This window comes from Scyliorhinus canicula, chromosome 7, assembly GCF_902713615.1.
Source record: "Scyliorhinus canicula chromosome 7, sScyCan1.1, whole genome shotgun sequence".
Taxonomy (NCBI): Eukaryota; Metazoa; Chordata; class Chondrichthyes; order Carcharhiniformes; family Scyliorhinidae; genus Scyliorhinus; species Scyliorhinus canicula.
Genome location: NC_052152.1, coordinates 41,887,407 through 41,905,966, shown reverse-complemented (window position 1 = coordinate 41,905,966; position 18,560 = coordinate 41,887,407).

Sequence of the window (18,560 nt, the reverse complement as noted above, 5' to 3'; positions counted from 1 at the left end):
CTGCAAGGTAAAATGGCCCTTTATAAGACCTGTACATATGGGAATTGGCTGCTCGCCTCTATGGGGTAGCCTTCCTGTCCACCTTCACTCCTGCTCTGGGGAAAACTCCATGATGGTCGAACCCTGTGGGGGAGCTGCTGTCACCCAGCACTCCCTGGTTTTACTGGCCCCAGTGCCTCACAAACCCATTACCCTGCTGGTAAAATTCAACTAATTTTGTTTGCAAAAATTAAAATTTCAATCAGGGACACGCGACATTGGGTTTCCCAGAAACCTGACTGTTCACGGCACTCCCTGAATTGTTTTTGTGGGAAATCCAGTTGCATAGTGCTACTAACAGCTTTGCAGTCATGTACCATCTTTTCCCAGGGCTAGAATTGTGGGTCAAAATCCTGGAATTCCCTAACAGCACTGTGGGTGTACCTACGCCACATGGGCTGCAGCGGTTCAAGAGGCAGCTTACCAACACCTCCTCAAAGGCAATTAGGGAGCGGCAATAAATGCTGGCCTGGCCAGCAACTCTCACATCTCAGGAGTGAATTTAAAAAAAGATACACTACTGGCTGTTTCCTGCGTGGCCGTACCTCATTACTGGAGGATATGGGCACACACGGCAGTATCCTCTGCAAGCATCAGTAGGTGTTAATTTGGTGCTGTCCTAACATCACTCAGGCCAAGATGTGTTTTGCAACAATGTTATTTTAAGGGGTAGGCACCCAAGCTGATTGCAGGTAGAAACCTTTTTGAACTTTTTCCAATTTTGAACTTTTTGACAATTATCTGAAAGTAGTCTGGAGTGTTTTGGGGATGTCTTAGTGAATTCCGTCATTTGCCAGTGAATGTTTCCTGAAGCTCACAGGGAAATCAGAGGATTGGCCATTTGTTCATACAAATGCTGCAGCAGGCATTGGGATTGTAGCGCCAGTGTCTCTGGTTCTGCAGAACAACAGAAGATCAGAAGGTGTGGACAGGGCACTTTCTGGGCTGAAAGTTCCCTGCTGCTGGGCTGGGAGCAGATTCTTCCATGCTCTTTGACAGTGACAGGAGGTTGTCTGGCAGGCCAGCCAATGCTCTTGATGTGATTGTCCACTCAGTTCTTTCCTGTGGCTGCCCCATTGAAGTGCTCAGCTGAGTCCTCTGAAACAGAACCTCTCTGTCACCTTGCCCTCTGGGCAAATGTTGGCAAAATGAGCCATCCTTTACTTTTGGCCAGTTCGCAGCCGGTAACTTAGCCTCCAATATGTATGCAGTGCCAGTAGCTGAGCTGGTGCCTGTAGTAGAAGTCTCGGTATCTTAAAAGAGTACAGTACTGTCCATACGGTGATGTAAGAAGGCACCTGACCTAAAGCTAAGGGCAGACCAGAGATAGGTAGCAGCATGTAAGGACATTGTATGGGGACCTCTCCATACCTTTGCCCTCTATTCTAAATATGTACATAGTTCAATAATATTAATCAAGATTTATTTGTATCTTCAACAAGACTGCTTCATTGTGTCCAAGAATCATGGGTAACAACATCCAAACCGATCAATGTCAGACCAAGTCATGGGGCCTCTTCATAACTGCTGTATCGTTGCTCTCTTTTCTCTTTCTGAAGCTCCTGTGATTGGGCAGATGGCAGTTTTTGAGTTTCTGAAAGTAGAAACTCAGAAAGGGAAGCGGTGTGAGGGAAGGGCTTTGAGATGGGAGGCAAGAGATACATGATCACGTGATCAGCAGCTTGCTCATCATGGCAGCTGGGAAGAGGGTGTGAGGAGTTGAGAAGGGCATAGGAAGGAACATAATAATAATAATAATTTGTCATCTTCAATGTCCTCAGTGATATCAAATGCAAAGAGCTGTTGTCACAGCTTGCACCATAATGTAGAAAACCATCTCCCCTGTAGGGTTCAGGTGATGCAAGAAACCTTGTCCCTTGCCTGTCCTGATCCAATCCCTCCTATTGAGTGCCACTTTATCCAGAGAGACGACAAGATGTAAGTAGTTGTGTGGAATTAAGTTTGGATGAGTTTCCTGCCATAGTTGAATAGCTGAAGTCAGTGAGAGGTGGGTTAGAGTCTGGCAGTATGTGAAAGTAAGGCAGGGTATCTGTATGTTAATCAAGGGTTCTGAGTGCCAGGGAGTGCTGCTGGGTAAGTGATAGGGGTGGGTTTATTCAGCAGCACGAGAGGCTCAGTTATGAGTAGGAGATGTCATGTGAAGGTACATTCGCTGACCTTGACCACCTACACGAGATCATTAGACCTCTTGTGGCAGTGCTCCTAAGATCTCGAGTCCAGATTCTAGCTGCTTCCAGTTCCTTCTGAGGGTGCTTCCTGAATAGGTTGGGTACATGTGTTTCACATGTTGTCCATCACAATCTGAATTGGCATGGGCACGTTGCAAATTGCAACTTCCACATCCAAAAGTTGGGGCAACCAAATTTCCAGGTCTTTGGGTTCACCATGGAAAATCAGAAAGAGGAGCATTAAACATACGTGCAAGACCGATTTCCACGCGGCTGGAGAAGTGTGCAGCAGCTGCTTTCTGATCGGCTGCCATGATCTTAAGAGGATAATACTGTGTGGCTGATGGAGCGGGTTAATTTTCTAATTTGTTTATATTTGGCAAACAGAGAAAGAGAAATTAGCACAGTGGGCTAAACAGCTGGCTTGCAATGCAGGACAATGCCAGCAGCGCGGGTTCAATTCCTGTACCAGCCTCCCCGAACAGGTGCCGTAATGTGGCGACTAGGGGCTTTTCACAGTAACTTCATTGAAGCCCACTTGTGACAATAAGCAATTATTATTACATTTCTGAAGAACCTTCCATGACTTTGAGATAGCCCACACTGCTTTGCAACCAAGTACTTTACAAGTGCATTCTAAAATGTCCAAAATATTGCAGCCAGTTGAGATGAAACATCAAGGTGTTAATGGTTAGGGCCACCAGGGAGAACTCCCTGCTTTGTTTTGAAGTAGAGTCATAGGATTCTTGAAGTCCACCAGAGGGCAGATGTTCAACATCTCCTCTGAAAGATTGCACGTCTGATAGTGCAACATTGCACTCATGTTTGAGGTTAGGTTTTGTGCTTAAGCCTTTTGAGTGGCACTGTGAATGAGCAGAAGTAGGCTATTCGGCCGAGCCAGTCTTCTCCGCCATTCAATGCGATCATGGCTGATCTGATATAATCCTCAACTCCACTTTCCCGTCACTACTACCAACTGAGTCACGGCTCACACTTCGGGGAAGCTCTAGCCACATGCAACTTTTACAAATTCAGTAAGTGGACTTGTCGTCCAATAATCAAAGAAAATAATGTTTTCAGACTTGACCATAAATATTTTATTACGCTGCTAATTTCAAACATAATTCCATGCTTACCAGCTTCTACATGGCAGTAATTTACTGTATATAAATTCAGATAAATTGGAGGCTGTTACCCCACACTGTCCAAAGCTGCTGCAAAGGATCCTGTGGTTTTTGAGATAATAAAGTGGTCAGGCATCAGTACTGCAGTTTTTTTTAAATTCCTGTTTGACCAGCATTTCATCAAAGCTTTTTCCAAGCAAATGACCTGTATTCGATGATCTGAACATACCCTTTTGAGTTCTCTTCCAATTTTCATTGGTATTTTTGAACAAAGCAAGATTACATCAAACAGAAGACAAGGTAAGATTGCATCTTAATTTACAAATATACATGATGAAGTTTAGTGAAGTTATGAAGCGTTACGGTTAGGTATAAGCTGTAAGTTAACCTGTCTGGTTGTTACTGTATATACTTGCATTCTTAAAAATGCAAATTATTTATGATGGCTTTTAACTTGCAAAACGTGTACAAATGATGTCAAATGCCGAAGAATCCATCTGGTTAGATTTTTGAAAGTTTTCAGGAATATATTTTTATTGAAAACTTTTTCATTTGAGTAAAATTACACAATAATATAATATAAAACAGATGCTTCAGTTAAAATGTAAAAAGAGCACAATCAACAATCAAGAACACATCCAATCCTAACCTCCCAACATCAAACTAAAAAACGCTTGAACAACTGATGGTGACAAGCTCTTCAAAAAAAGAAATGAATGGCTGCCATCTCAGATAGAACTCCTCTCCCGACCCTCCAAGAGTGTATTTGACCTTCTCCAAATGTAGGAACTCCATCAGGTCACCCAATCAGGTCAAGGCATTGGGCGTAATAGGAGACCGCCATCCAAGAGGAACTTGCCTCCGGGGCTATTAATGACGCAAAGGTGAGGACACTCGCCTTCACCCCTGTTTACAGCATCGGCGAGTACGAGACCCCAAAAATGGCCACCAGCGGACAAGGCTCCAGTTCTTCCTTAAGAATCTCTAACATGGTGTTGAAGAAGGAGACCTAAAAACTTAATGCTTAAACAGAACATATGATTATGGCTAGCTGATCCCCGAGAACACCACTCACACCTGTCATCCAGCCCAGAAAAAACACTCATCCTCGCCGTGGTCAGATAAGTGTTAGACGTATTAGATGCTGTGGTATGAAGAGGCAAAAGTTCTGCTCCTTTTTCATCAAACCACTTTTATTTGTCCCAACTGACTCTGCACAGAACTCTGCACATCACCTGATCCAGAGGCCACCTGAAGCCCCTCTACATATCAGTGTCAATCATTGAACACTTAACATAAATTAGACAACTAATTGCAATGTCTCTTAACCCATTACTTAACAGTCTCCCCTTCCTTGGAGAAAAAAACCAATTAGGTGAAAACAAAATTTCAAGAAACTAAAATTTCAAGAAACTAAAACACACACGTGATTCCCCCCTTCTTTTTTTTGAGTAGAAGAAAAACAACATTTACAGAAACAGGCGCCCTTCATTCACAATATCCAAAAGTTTCTGTGAACTAGCCCTCTTTTCGTAAAACAGTCTGATAGTTGATAGCTACTGTCAACCCATTTAATTTTTGTTATTTCCCCTCTGTCCAACATCTGCTTCAAACTTGCGATGTCTATCCGTAACCTCTTTTCATTGACACTTTTTGTAGAGTGCACATTTTCCCACAGGGATTTATTGTCAATGTGACAGTCAATAGGTATATTACCCAAATCCCCATATCCCAAAATTTCTGTCAATATCTGACTTATATAAAAGGCCATATCCACCGCTTCCACTAAGCTTAACGTCTCAGCAGCCAAAGTGCTTTTGACCACTCTCCTTATTTTCTTTGTTTCCCACACAAGAGGGCAACATTTACCATTGTTCCCCAAAAGGAAAATTATAAAACCTCCTGCGCTTGAAACTCCATCACATAAATTTGCATAGGACGCATCACTATAAACTATGAGTTTCAAATGCCTAAGATCACTTAAAACCGGGAACTTCAAAACACACTCCTGCATTTTTAGTTTGGCCAACACTTTATTTGCTCTTATTATGTCTTCCACTTTGGGATCATTCATTTTTGTCCTCAACTCGAAGACATCAAAACTCACGTCTGGTCTAGTCTGTCTACCTAACCAGTTCAGTTGTCCAATTAAACTTCGCAGTTGCTCTTTTTCTATCTTCGAAACCATTGCGTCTTTTTGTGAAACCCGGCCATGACTAATTGCTATTGGGCTGATGCTTTCCAAATAAGATTGCTGACGTAAAGTTACCGCTAATTTAGTCTGTCCGATTTCCAGTCCATCCGATTTCCAGTCCAATATATTTAAATGCACCGGAAGCCTGACTTCCAACCCTGAATTCTTTCCTCAAACCAGAGATTACAAAAGCTTCAAAATCACTAGTCCCACCCCACAAAAAATCATCAACATGCATCATAAAGATGCCATCAAGATTTCCTTTATAGTGCCAGTAAAACATTGCAGGATCTGCTTTCAACTGGCAACAGCCTAACTTTAACAAGACTGACCTTACCGAAAGGTACCATACTCTAGATGCATCATTTAATCCATATACACATTTGTTCAACTTCCACAGTACCCCTTCTGTGTTAGCTGCTTCTTTAGGAGGAGGGAGAAAAATGTCTCTCTGGAGCTGATGCCCCTGCAAAAAGGCAGCTTTTATATCTATAGATTTGCATTCCCATGCTTTTGTGGCTAATAGAGCCAAGAAGATCTTTAAAATAACCTTTCCTGCTGTAGATGAATCTACCCTTAAGTCCTGATCTTCTAAGTTTTCTTCAAATCCCCTTGCCACAAGCCTGGCCTTTGCCTTATAAGTTCCATCTGGAAGAACCTTTTCTGTACAAATCCATCTGTGGGATAGAGCTTTTTGTCCCCTATCCGGTACTTCCGTGTGTACCCCAAATTCACTCCAACTATGCAATTCTTGCTGTTTAGCATCTCTGATAACTTTTTCATCTAATTTATTTGAAGCCACCAAAATCTCACGTGCATGTGGGCTCCTACTTCTATTAGTATTCTTGGTCTTACTCCTGTTCCGAGATCTTGATAAACTACGTCCCCTCCCCTGCCTGGTATCTCGTTCTGCTACTGCTTGATCTTTCTCTTCTGTAGCGGGATGTCCTTTCAATAGTTCTCGACCTTTTCCTGCGAACCTGTTCACTATCTGATGTACTATCTGAACTGGCACTGCGTTTCTGTGCCCTCCATTTTTGAACTTTGTTTTCCCAATCCATTGTCTTAACTTCCTCCCCTGAATGCTGTACATTCAACCAATGTTTATACTTTCCAGTGGCCTTCCCTGCTCTACTAATAACAGTTGCATCCTTCCATTGACTAGACCCTTCAGGCAAGTATGCCACTTTTGTACCAACCTTTGGCAGTTGGCCTTTTGGAAAAATGGCCTGATCTAATTTATCAGAAGTGTCGTGTTCCTCTACAGAAACCCTGTCCATATCGGTTAACTGGTCCTCATAGTTCTGTAACACATGCGTACCAGATGACTCTGGTTCCTCGTCATGTCTGTCTACTCTGTCTAAATTTGAAAATTTGTAATCGGTACCCATTATCCTTGATGAATGTACCCTAACAGTTTGATTACCATGTTGCAAAATAAATGTTTTGCCATCTATGCCTATGATCTTCCCTGGGCCTTTCCATTCATTAGAATTGTCTCTCTTATAGTATACCATGTCTCCTTGCTGAAAAACGGCATCTGATGGCCGTACATTATGTCTTAAAGCTCTGCGAATTCTTTCAGAGACTTCTGTTAGTAGTGTATCTTCCATATTCTGCCTTATTGCAGGCTGACCTATTTGGGTCATCAGAGGCATTGGAATCGAATGTTTCCCCAGACATTTTTAAAAAGATGTTGTCATCTGTTCGAATAAGGTATCGTTATCCGTAAACTGAACTCCTGTCAAAACCAGGAGCCTATCCATGTTGCTCACTCTAGCACAGTCAAGTAATTTAAAGGCCAACACAGACTGTGGAAATTCCAGCCTGTGTTTCTGCAGCTTTTTATATAGTCTGCCAAATTCCATTATATAGTCTTCCATAGATAAATCCTCCATTTTCCGGAACTTATCAAAATTCGACCATGCTTCATACGCACTTAACAAGTCATCTTTCTTATAAATCTTATCCATATAAAGTAATAAAGTCGCCAGACCTTCTTCTGAGTCTAACTCTTCCGACTCCAGCTCAGAAAACACTTTGTTTCGGATTTTACTGCCATATGGTAAAGAAAGAGCTAATGCCATACCTTGTTTTCTCTTTCCTAAAGCAGTCACCTTAGCCCACATAACTACCGCACTTCTCCATTGGTCGTATGATTCCCTTTCAGAAAATAAGGGAGGATAATCATAGCCAGCCATCTTTGTCCTGGGTTCAGCCATATATCCCCTTTTTTTTTCACTCCTTGGTTTGATCTGGAAAAATTGTATCTTTCAGCCCTTCACATTTACATAGCAACCATCCTCTGCTACCAATTGTTAGACGTATTAGATGCTGTGGTATGAAGAGGCAAAAGTTCTGCTGCTTTTTCATCAAACCACTTTTATTTGTTCCACTGACTCTGCACAGAACTCTGCACATCACCTGATCCAGAGGCCACCTAAAGCCCCTTTACATATCAGTGTCAATCATTGAACACTTAACATAAATGAGACAATCACTGAACACTTAACCTAAATGAGACAACTAATTGCAATGTCTCTTAACCCATTACTTAACAAAAAGCCCTGTGTACCACTTTGAACTACATCAAACTAAGCCGAGCACAGGGGGACATGGAGTTGACCCTGCAAAGAGCCTCGCTCCACACCTCCTCATCCAGAATATGACCCAATTCACCCTCCCATTTCACCTTCATCTCATTCAACTCCGCTGATGGGATCTGGCTGTAAATACGCAAAATACCAGCCCCAGCCAAAGATAAACTCCTCTTCAACAGGGAGCATGGTGGTGCCAAGGTGAATGAAGGAAGTCTCAAGCAAAAAAATCTCGAATCTGGAAATATTTAAACAAATTGGTCTCAAGGAGTTAAGATTTTTCCGACAGTTCCTCAAAACTGGCAAACCTTTCCTCCATGAACCAGTCCTCAAACTACACCAAGACCTTCCCCTCCAATTACCGAAACGTTGAGTCTAAGCCCACCAGCACAAAGAGACGACTACTGCAGATAGGAGTAAACCACGACATGAAGCTAAGTTTAAAATGCCGTCTGAACTGCTCACAGATTCGCAGGGTGGACACCACTATCAGATTCAAAGAAATTCACACAGGAGAGAACGGAAGCGAGGCAGTTACTAAAGCATCCAAACTAGAGCTCCTACAAGAACTCGCCTCCATTTTCCCCCATAAGGAGCCAGGATCACTCAGCCATGCCTGTACTTTCTCAGTGTTGGAAGCCCAATAATAAAATAACAAATTGGATAAAGCTATACGTCCTGACTGTCTATCCCTCTGAAGAAATGTCCCATGGATCCGTGGGGTTTTGCCTGCCCAAATAAAAGAGGACACTAACTTATTAACTCTGACAAAAAGGAATTTGTAGAGAAAAGTGGGGAGACACTGAAAAATAAATAAAAATCTCGGGAGGACATTCATTTTTAAAATCTGAGACCTGTTCGCAAAGGGCAGGGAGAGGTTATCCCACTTTTGCATGTCAGATTTGACTCCATTTGCCAGTCTGGCATAATTTAACTAATGGAGCGAGGCCTACATTGTAGGTCACCCGGATTCCCAGGAAATGAAAGTTAGATCTGGCCAGGTGAAAAGACAACATCCCCAGATATGCTTCCCTCACTGGGGAGATAATTGGAAAATATTCGCTCTTGTCCAAATTCAACTTATACCCAGAGAAGGAGCCAAAACTCATAAGTAGCTTCATTATCTCATCCATAGTGGAACCTGGGCCCATAATATAAAGAAGCAAATCATCTACGTACAAGCACACCCTCTGCTCCCTCCCTTCCCCGATTTATCCCCTTCCACTTACTGGAAGTTCTTAATGCTATGGCCAGTGTTTCAATTGCTAAAGCAAATAGATGCGGAGATAATGGACACCTCTGCCTTGTACCCCTATTCAGCGGAAAATAACCCATACTCAAGGCATTTGTGCGAACACCAGCAGTGGGGCCCTATACAGTAAACCAATCCAGGATATGATCTTTTGCCCAAAACCAAATCTCCAAAGAATCTCAAAGAGATATCCCCACTCTGCCCTATCAAACGCTTTTCGGCATCCATGGAAACAATCAGCTCCGGTTCGGGCACTGGAGTGGGGGAAAGGTCAATATTTAACAGCCGACATATATTGGGCAGCAATTGCCGACTCTTGATGAAGCCTGTCTGGTCTCCTGAGATCATCTCTGGGAGGCAGGGCTCCAACCGCAATGCCAGCACTCTTGTGAATAATTTGGCGTCTGCATTCAAAAGCAAAATGGGTCAAAAATATCCTTGTCCTTCTTCAGGTTCATAGAAATAGAGGCCTGTGCAAAAAACCACGGGACAAGAGCCATTGAACATATCTGATATTAAAATAACTAACTGTCCTGTCCTGCACACCTCTGATAAACTCAATAAGAAATCCATCAGGGCTTTACCTGTCTGCATTAACCCAAAACATTTCATAATTTATTCAAGGCCCAATGGGAATTCCAACTCATCACACCTCTCCCTCTCCACCTATGGGAAGGATAATCCATCCAAAGACACCGCCATGCCGATAGCGACCCCAATGTTTCAAAAGCTGCATTGACCTTGTGTGGGCTGGAAAACAATCAGCCACCCAATCAGGCTGCACAATCTCCCAGGAAGCAGCCTATTGCCTCAGCTGATGAGCTAAAAGGCGACTGGGTTTCTCCCCGTGTTCATAAAAGGCCCCCCTTGAACATCGCAACAGGCTCACCTCCTTACCTGCTGATAGTAATTCAAATTGCTTCTGCAGCCTTTTCCTACTCACAAGCAGCTCCGGGGTAGGGGCAAGCGAGTACTGATGTTCTACCTCAAGGATGGAGTCCACCAGTCTCTGCTGCTCTGTCCTCGCACTCCTTTCCAGGTATTCTTTGTAGGAAATTATCTCCCCCGATGACCAGCTTCAGGACTTCCTACAATGTGGATGGTGAGATAAATTCACTTTTATTAAATGTAATGGGCTGCGTTCTCCATCGGCGGGATTCTCCTTTGCGCCGGCAGCGCATCCACGCCTGCGGGTTTCCCAGCGGTTTGGGGTGATCACAGTGGGAAATCCCATTGGCAGGTGGCGGGAAAAGAGCATCCTGCTGTCAGTGAGGACGCGCCGCCCAGGAAAGGGAGGCTGGCGGGCCTGAGAACCCACCCAATATATTTCCCAATGGCAGAGGTTATGAGTTTGCCAAATCATTTGTCCACCAACAACACCATATTCAATCTCCATGGCAGGATGTGGGACGGACCCGACTCTAAGATCAAATCCACAAAATGTGGAACATGGGCCGGGATTCTCCTACCCTGCGCCAGGTCGGAGAATCCCCGGGGGGAGGCGCGAAGCCCGCCGCGCCGCCCGACGCCGGCTTCCCTATTCTCTGGCGCCGTTTTTTGGGCGCCAGCGGGATTCCCGCCACGCCGGTCGGGGGCTGTTGACAGCGGCCTCCCCGGCAATTCTCCGGGCCCCGATGGGCCGAGTGACCGACATGTTTTGCCCAGGCCCGCCGGCATGAATTACCCACCTCACACAAGGCGGGACCTGGCAGGTAAGTGTGCGGGGTCATCCTGGAGGGGGGGAATCTGACACTAAGTTGGCCTGGCCCGCGATTGGAGCCTACCGATCGGCGGGCAGGCTGGTTCCGTGGGGGCCTACTTTCCTCCACGTGGGCCCCTGTAGGGCTCTGCCATATTGCCTGGGCGCCACCGCAGAGAAGGGAACTCCCACGCATGTGCGGAAATATGCCGACCGTTCTGCACCTGCGCGGAAATACGCTGCCCGTTCCGTGCATGCTCGAACTCGCATCAGCCCTTTGGCTGCGGCTAAAACATAGCCCCATTATTAGAGAATCCCACCCATGGTCTGAAATCACAATCGCCAAAGATCCCGCCCTCTTCACCCACAGAAGGAGAGACCTACCCACCACAAAAAAGTCAGGACGCGATTCTCCGCACTCCCGACGGTGCGGAGAATAGCGTGGCTCGTAAAATTTTACGGCCACGCTGTTCCGACGCCCTCCCGCTATTCTCCCCCCCCCCCCCCACGCCCGACTCCCGATACGAATCGCTGCCGCCGTTTTTTTACGATTCTCAGCTGATGGATGGGCCGAGTTCCCAGCACTTTACGGCTGTTTTTACGAACGGCAAACACACCTGGTCTGGCCGTTCGTAAAAACGGCCGTAAACTGTCGATTATTAAAACCATGGCACCGATTGGCACGGCAGTACCACGGCTGTACCAAGGGTGCCATGGGCCCGCGATCGGTGCCCACCGATCGCGGGCAGTGGGCCTGATGCCCGCGCACTCTTTGTCCTTCCGCCGCCCCGCAGTATCCATTCGCGGGGCGGCTGAGGGGCATCCCGGCCCGCGCATGCGCGGGTTTCGCGCAAATGCGCGATGACGTCATCCGCGCATGCGCGGGTTGGAGTCTTCCAATCCGCGCATGCGCGGCTGACATCATATGACGCGTCAGCCGGCGCTAACTCTGGCAAGCGGGCTTAACGAAATTCGTTAAGCCCGCGATGCCGGAGTTTACGGCGTCGGGATGCTAGCCCCGACCGGGGACCAGAATCGGTTCCCGGTCGGGATGGGGGGGGCTGGCGTCAAACCCGCCCGGATTTGACGCCAGCCTTACGATTTCTCCCCATATGGGAGAATCGCGCCCTCAATATGTGGGTAAACCTGATGGACATGGGAGAAAAAAGAAAAATCTCTATCCCTTGGGAGCAAAAAATACCACGGATCTGGCCCTCCCCCATCTGTTTCATAAAAGACAACAACGCCTTTGCCCCACTTGATTGTGTCAACAATTTGTTCCATCCTGGTTTGATCCATCTTCGGATCTAAAACATAGTTAAAGCCACCCTCCCCAAAATTAGCTGATGTGTGTCCAAATCCGGAAAGGAGGTGAGCAGCTTGTTAATAAAACCCGTATCACCATAATGTGGTGCATAGACATTGACCAGGCCCACTGCGGTTCTTCCCAAGAAGCCACTAACAAATCACATGTCTACCATTAGGATCCGCCAAGATCTTGCCGGCCGAAAATTGAACCGTTTGATTGGTCAAAGCTGCAGCTATTGCCACCGCTCCTGTTAGCTAACCCTTCAGCTAGCAGGGTGGCCCCCGCCCAGAGTTAAGAAAAATACAAACAGAAAAAAGATACAAAGTAGAACAAACCCCTTTCAACATCGTACTCCAACTGGGAGCTATATTTTTCCCATAACAATGATAGCACAAAGAACAAACCTCCCAAAACATTAAGTCTCCCAAGAAATAATCCAACTTTCAAAACAATTATCCCACACAAGAACTAAGACATGCGAACATGTACAAGGAACCCCAACAACTCCCCATATCCACATGCCCACCCGCAACATCCAGAAAACCTCACAGAAATCTCAATCTACTCGCACCCAGCCTATGTTTTTTTACAAAAGTATTTGCATCCTCTGGCACATTGAAAAAATAGTCTTTCGCGTCAGTCACTCTGAGCTGGACCGGGTATAGCACCCCAAATCAACCTCCACTCTTATATAGGGTGGCTTTAGCCTTCTTAAATGTCATCTGTTTCCTTGCCAGCTCAACACCAATGTCCTGATAAAGCTCAGTAGCGTGGCCTTCCTATTTCTCGTCACAATGTTCCTTAGCCCATCTCAAGACGTGTTCCATTTCCTGGAAGCTGTGGTACCTCACAAAAACAGCTCATAGTGGTTTGTTGGGTTGGGGTTTTGCAGAGTGTCTGGTGAGCTCGATCAAGCTCGGGATGGGACGCAACTTCACCCTCCCCCACCATCTTCGAAAAGTAGTCTGTGGGAGTTGGGACTTCCATTCCCTCTGGCAACCCCACAATTCGAATATTCTGCCTCTCCAGTCCACCCACTTTGGCCTTCGGTGTTTTATTCACACTCCCCATCAGAGACATCTCAACTTCCAGAGAGGCAATCTGGTCGCTATGCTCGAGAGAGAGAGATGACCTCATGCCCTTTATCGTAGCGCTGCGCACTTTTACCATCTCGTTGGTCTTCTCCAACGTTGACTGAATGGGAGCCAGGGCATCTTTCATTGACTTACAGACACAACCTGTTATTGCTTCTCAAATTCTGCCACTAAGACGCGGGTAAGTATCTTGGCCGTTAGTGGATTGGCCGGAGTCGCAGCAACAGCCTCTGCCATTTTCTCCACCAAAGGGCCCGAGAAGCCCCCGATTTTGTTAACCAAATTCTGTCTTCAACATTCTTACCTTGGTCCTTCTGGACATTCCCCTTATGTGGGCACCTTATACCATCGAAGAAGAGGTATCCAAAATCTGGGCGAAAAGGTCTAGAAGTACAGTACCCTAGCGGGAGCTACCTTGTGTGCATCTACATACCGCCACCGGAAGTCTCAGATTTTTGAAAGTTAAACTTATCGTGTATCTTCATACAGTTAGATCTACATGCACAGTACTGTCACAATAAACATTTCCTGAGAAGACTGTGGTGAATGTATTATACTAATAATCCACCAATGTATTTGTATCTGTGCTGTCACACTTGTATTTGTATATTTGTATCTGTGCCATACTGTTGCCCTTGTGGGCTTCTCCTATGGGCCATTGTATGGCATTATCCATAGGGGAACATGTTGGGGCATGTATGGGCTCCGCCCATGGCTCCTGCCCCTTCAAGGGAGGTATAAAGAGCAGTCGACCTGCAGGCAGTTCTCAGCATTGGTTCAGTCGCAGGCAGGCTCTGTTCTAAGTTGATTAAAGCCACGGTTTACCTCTACTCATGTCTCTGGTGACAAGACAACCGTGCAAATTCCCCCACAATAACACCAGGGAACTAGGGCCAAAATTGTTCTTCACACTACAGTCTTACATAGGTATGCTCAGAAAATCATACATTAATAGTCAATGTGCAGATCCCTCTATCACCATCCTTGGGTCTGTCCTGTCCCACAGTCAGGGCAGACCCACCTGAGATGGTGGTATTGTGGTATAGAGTTTGGACGGTGTGGCCACGGTGGCCTTCAATATTGATGTCTCATGGCAACAGAACAAATACAAGGAAGAAAACTTCCTGCCGTTGCCATCTAACACCCTCTCTTAATTGATGAATCAGTACTCCGCCATGTTGAACACCACACAGAAGAAGCCCTGAGGATGGCAAGGGCACAGAATGCACACTGGGTGGGGGACTTCAACATTCTTCATCAAGAGTACTGACCGAACTGAGTGAGACCTGAGGGACATTTCTGCAAAATTGAGTTATTGACAGGTTATGAGAGAATAAACACGAGGGTAATGTAGAACCCACGGTAGAACACACGGTAGAGTGGAAATGAACGGCAGGTTTATTATGGTGTACATGAAACTAGGAAAGACTATAACTCCTCTCCCCGAAGGGCCAGCATCGCTGACCCAGGTCAGGGTTTTTATGCTGTTTCCTTGTTAAGGGGAAACCTCTCCCCCAATTACCGGGGGGAGTTCATACTCAGCTGTGCATGAGGGAAACCGAATGGAGCACAGTCCTTGGCCCCAAGGTTATAACAAGTAAAACCTACTTGATGGCATACTCACCAAACTACCTGTCACAAATGTAAATGTCCATGACAGTCCTTGTGGAGACTAAGTCCATACTTAGGACAGCCTCTATTGTGTGGTGTAGCACTACCACTGTGCTAAATGGGATAAATTCAGAGCAGATCTATCAAGTCAAAAAGGAAGTGCCAACCATATACAATTGCAACTCAGGTCTGCATACATGCTGGACAACTGAAGTATCATGCTACAGGAAAGGGGTCATGGGAACTCCACAGAACACGTATTACTACTAATGTATGGTATGGTAGTATGACTAGGGGTATTACGGTACCTGGGAGTGTGAGCTGCCATTGATGCAGAGGACTCGCTGCCCATTGGCCCAGGCATCGTGTGCCTCTTATCCCTATTGGCTAAGAGGAAGGTAGCTCCGCCTATGAGGCGGGGTATAAGAACCCGTGTTCCCGGCAGCCAGCCATTTTCCTGTTTGTCTGCTGCCTGGCTCACCTATGCTAATTAAAGCCTTTTGTTTCGGACTTCACCTACATTTTGTGTCCATTGATTGTGCATCATATGGCCTTTCTGTGGTTGCATCATTTTATTTCCTTTGCTGAGTATCACAAAACCAGAGATTATATGCCTCAGAGAACCTCAATGTAGCTATGATCATGTGGAACCTTGCATTTGTGAAATTCAACCTCAATCTTGTATCATCAGCAAAGTTATTTTTGAGTATTAAAGTTCAAGAAAGTCCCAGCTTTGTACCATAATCAGTGCTGAGCTAGCTGATTACAGCCAGAGCAGTTGCAGAAGTAGCATAATTTGCCTCAATATCCCAGGGTTAAGATGGAAAATGATTGTCAGGATGACTGCTATTAATCACTGTCTGATGATGTGTAATTCAAAGAAACACAGGGTTCAGATGGATAAACTGATAAAACGGAACTAACAAGTTTCAACAGGCATGGTTTTTTCTTTTGATCTGTTTACTGTGTTTTTACCACAGAGACTACATGCTTCAGAGAACATAAAAGCAGTTATTAATTTGGGATGTGGATGAGATTGTAGTTTAGCCATCAAACCGGTGAAGACTGAGGGCGCGATATCCAGCCTCGTTGCGCTCTAGCTTGAGCGAAACAATGCCGGTGAATAGTGGGAGAGGTCGAAAACGAGAACCACGGCAGGCGCACACGTTGTAATGCAACCAGACCGCTCCCATAGGCGAAATCGAGATCTTTTCACGACTTAATTATCACTACTTAAGCCTTATTTCCATACAATTAATGGGAGCGACCCCATAGCCAACAGCCTCCAGTCATTCATCGGTCTTCCCAACAAGTGGTCACATTGATGTTGTATACACCTTTATAAAAACATGAGCCTAGCAGAAGGGCTTCTGCAGGGAGCTGAGGAGATAAGTAGCAATTTTTGCTCACAGGCAATAAGCCCGGGGATGCTAGGCCTCCCGCCCCAGTGCACAGCTGGGGGACAGTCCCAATTGTGTGGACCATCATGGGAGGGGGGTGGTGCTGAGGGGGGCAACCAAGTGTAGCATCAGCATGCCAACCCCTGGATTGTGTGTACCCATTCTGGGAGCAACCCTAGCTCTTGCCCGTCTGCCCCACCAGCTACCCATAACCCCCACAGACTGCTGAGGCCTCTGGCTGTGTGACAGAAGGCTATTGCTAATTGGCAATGTGAGCAGTTCATACAACCCTGTGGGTGGGTGGGCCATGGAGCATGTGGGAGACATTGCCTAGCATCCCAATCACACCTTGATGCCTGGACACTGTGTGATGCGACCATCAATTCACTCCGAGACACGAGTTGGAGTAAACGTGACTTTAATCGGCTTACAACTGAGCCTGCCTGCGACTGCACGATACTGAGGGCGGTCTCGCAGGACCGCAGCACTTATACTCCCTAAAGGGGGCGGAGCCCTGTACATGCTCCTCATCTCCCCCTGTGGGTAGAGCCGCACAGTGGCTCACAGATGGGGCCCACAGGGACAACAGTAAGGTACAGTGTGCATTACTAGTTACACATTCACCACACTGTGCTTGAACACTGCAGGAGGCGACATCAGACACGCAGCAGCCAACATCTGAATCCTAGAGGATGGGACACAGCTCCAGGATATATCCATAGGCGGTCGGTGGATAAGCGCTACGGGGCAGGGGAGATGCCTGGAGAGATGGGCCAAGAGTTTGGAGGTTGGCCCGCATTGTAGAAGAGACAGAGGCATCCTACTAGTTGTGCTCAGCTGACATACAGTTCCCTGCTCCTGATGGTGCTGCCCAACTCTCCCCACCACCCCCTCCAGTGCCCTTAGTGATCCTCAGTGTGCTTGGCCTTTCTAGCTCTTCTGCTACATCTAGGTGTCTCCCCAAGGTGCACAGCTGACGTGGAGGCTGCCAGCTTCTTACCTGGCTTCATACCTGGGGACTCTGAGGTCAGAAGTCCCCGGCGCGCATGTCGATGGCACATGTACAGCCATGTCTCCCTGTCCCGTGTGCTGTCCTCGAGATGCGGCCTCATCAGAGGGAGTGCTGGTGGCCACTGTCGCCACTCCATGGGAGAGGTCCGGCTTGGCACTAGTTGGTAGGTGCCCAAAAGGCCCTGGGTTCACCTTGGGATGGAAGGGCAGCTGAATTGAGCCCTGGCTATCCCAGCGTCATCTGGCTCTGCCAGCCCTAGGGGTCCCGATGACTGTACCACGGTGTCGACACCCTCGATGATGATCCTCAGTGACGGGACCATACTCTGCAGTGCCTCGGCAATGCCCACCTGTGACTGGGACAAGCTCCGCAGTGCCTCGGTCATTCCCATCTGAGAGTGGGACATGTCACGCAGCATCTCATCAAGGTCAGCCTGGTGCTCGGTACCATCCCCCAACGAGTCAGACATTCTGCCGTAACTGCGCAACGTCTTGGACACCTCCACTAATAGTGCCGATGTTGTGCACTAGGCTCTCCACTGCGGTTGCCACCCTGTCAGTGTTGGCCTTGGTGGCACGCAGTTCTGGTGACATATACTACGCCCATAGCCTCTGGGACTCCTCCAATTGGCTATGGGCGTACTGGAGTGTCGCTGAAATCTCCCTTTGAGTTTTCTGACCGCACCCTAACGTCTCCATCAACTCCCGGTAATCCTGTACCAGAGGCTCAGCATCTGGCTAGTACCCAGCTGGGTCCCTGGATCAAGCAGACCTCCGACTGCTGTCTCGCCTGGGGGTTTCTGCCTCCATCTGATGTGCATCATCAAATGTGTGGTGCTCATCAGATGGTGCCCCTGATGCCTGACAAACTTTTCCCACCGAGGCGTGTGTATATGCGCTGGTGGAGGGTCGGGATGACATCCGTGACTCATCGAATGTGTCTTCCCCGGAGCTCTCCTCCGAGGTGTTCTCATGGTAGGCTGGAGAGGGGGCCACCTGGGATGGGCTTCCCCATCTGTTGGAGGACCTATAGGAGAATGA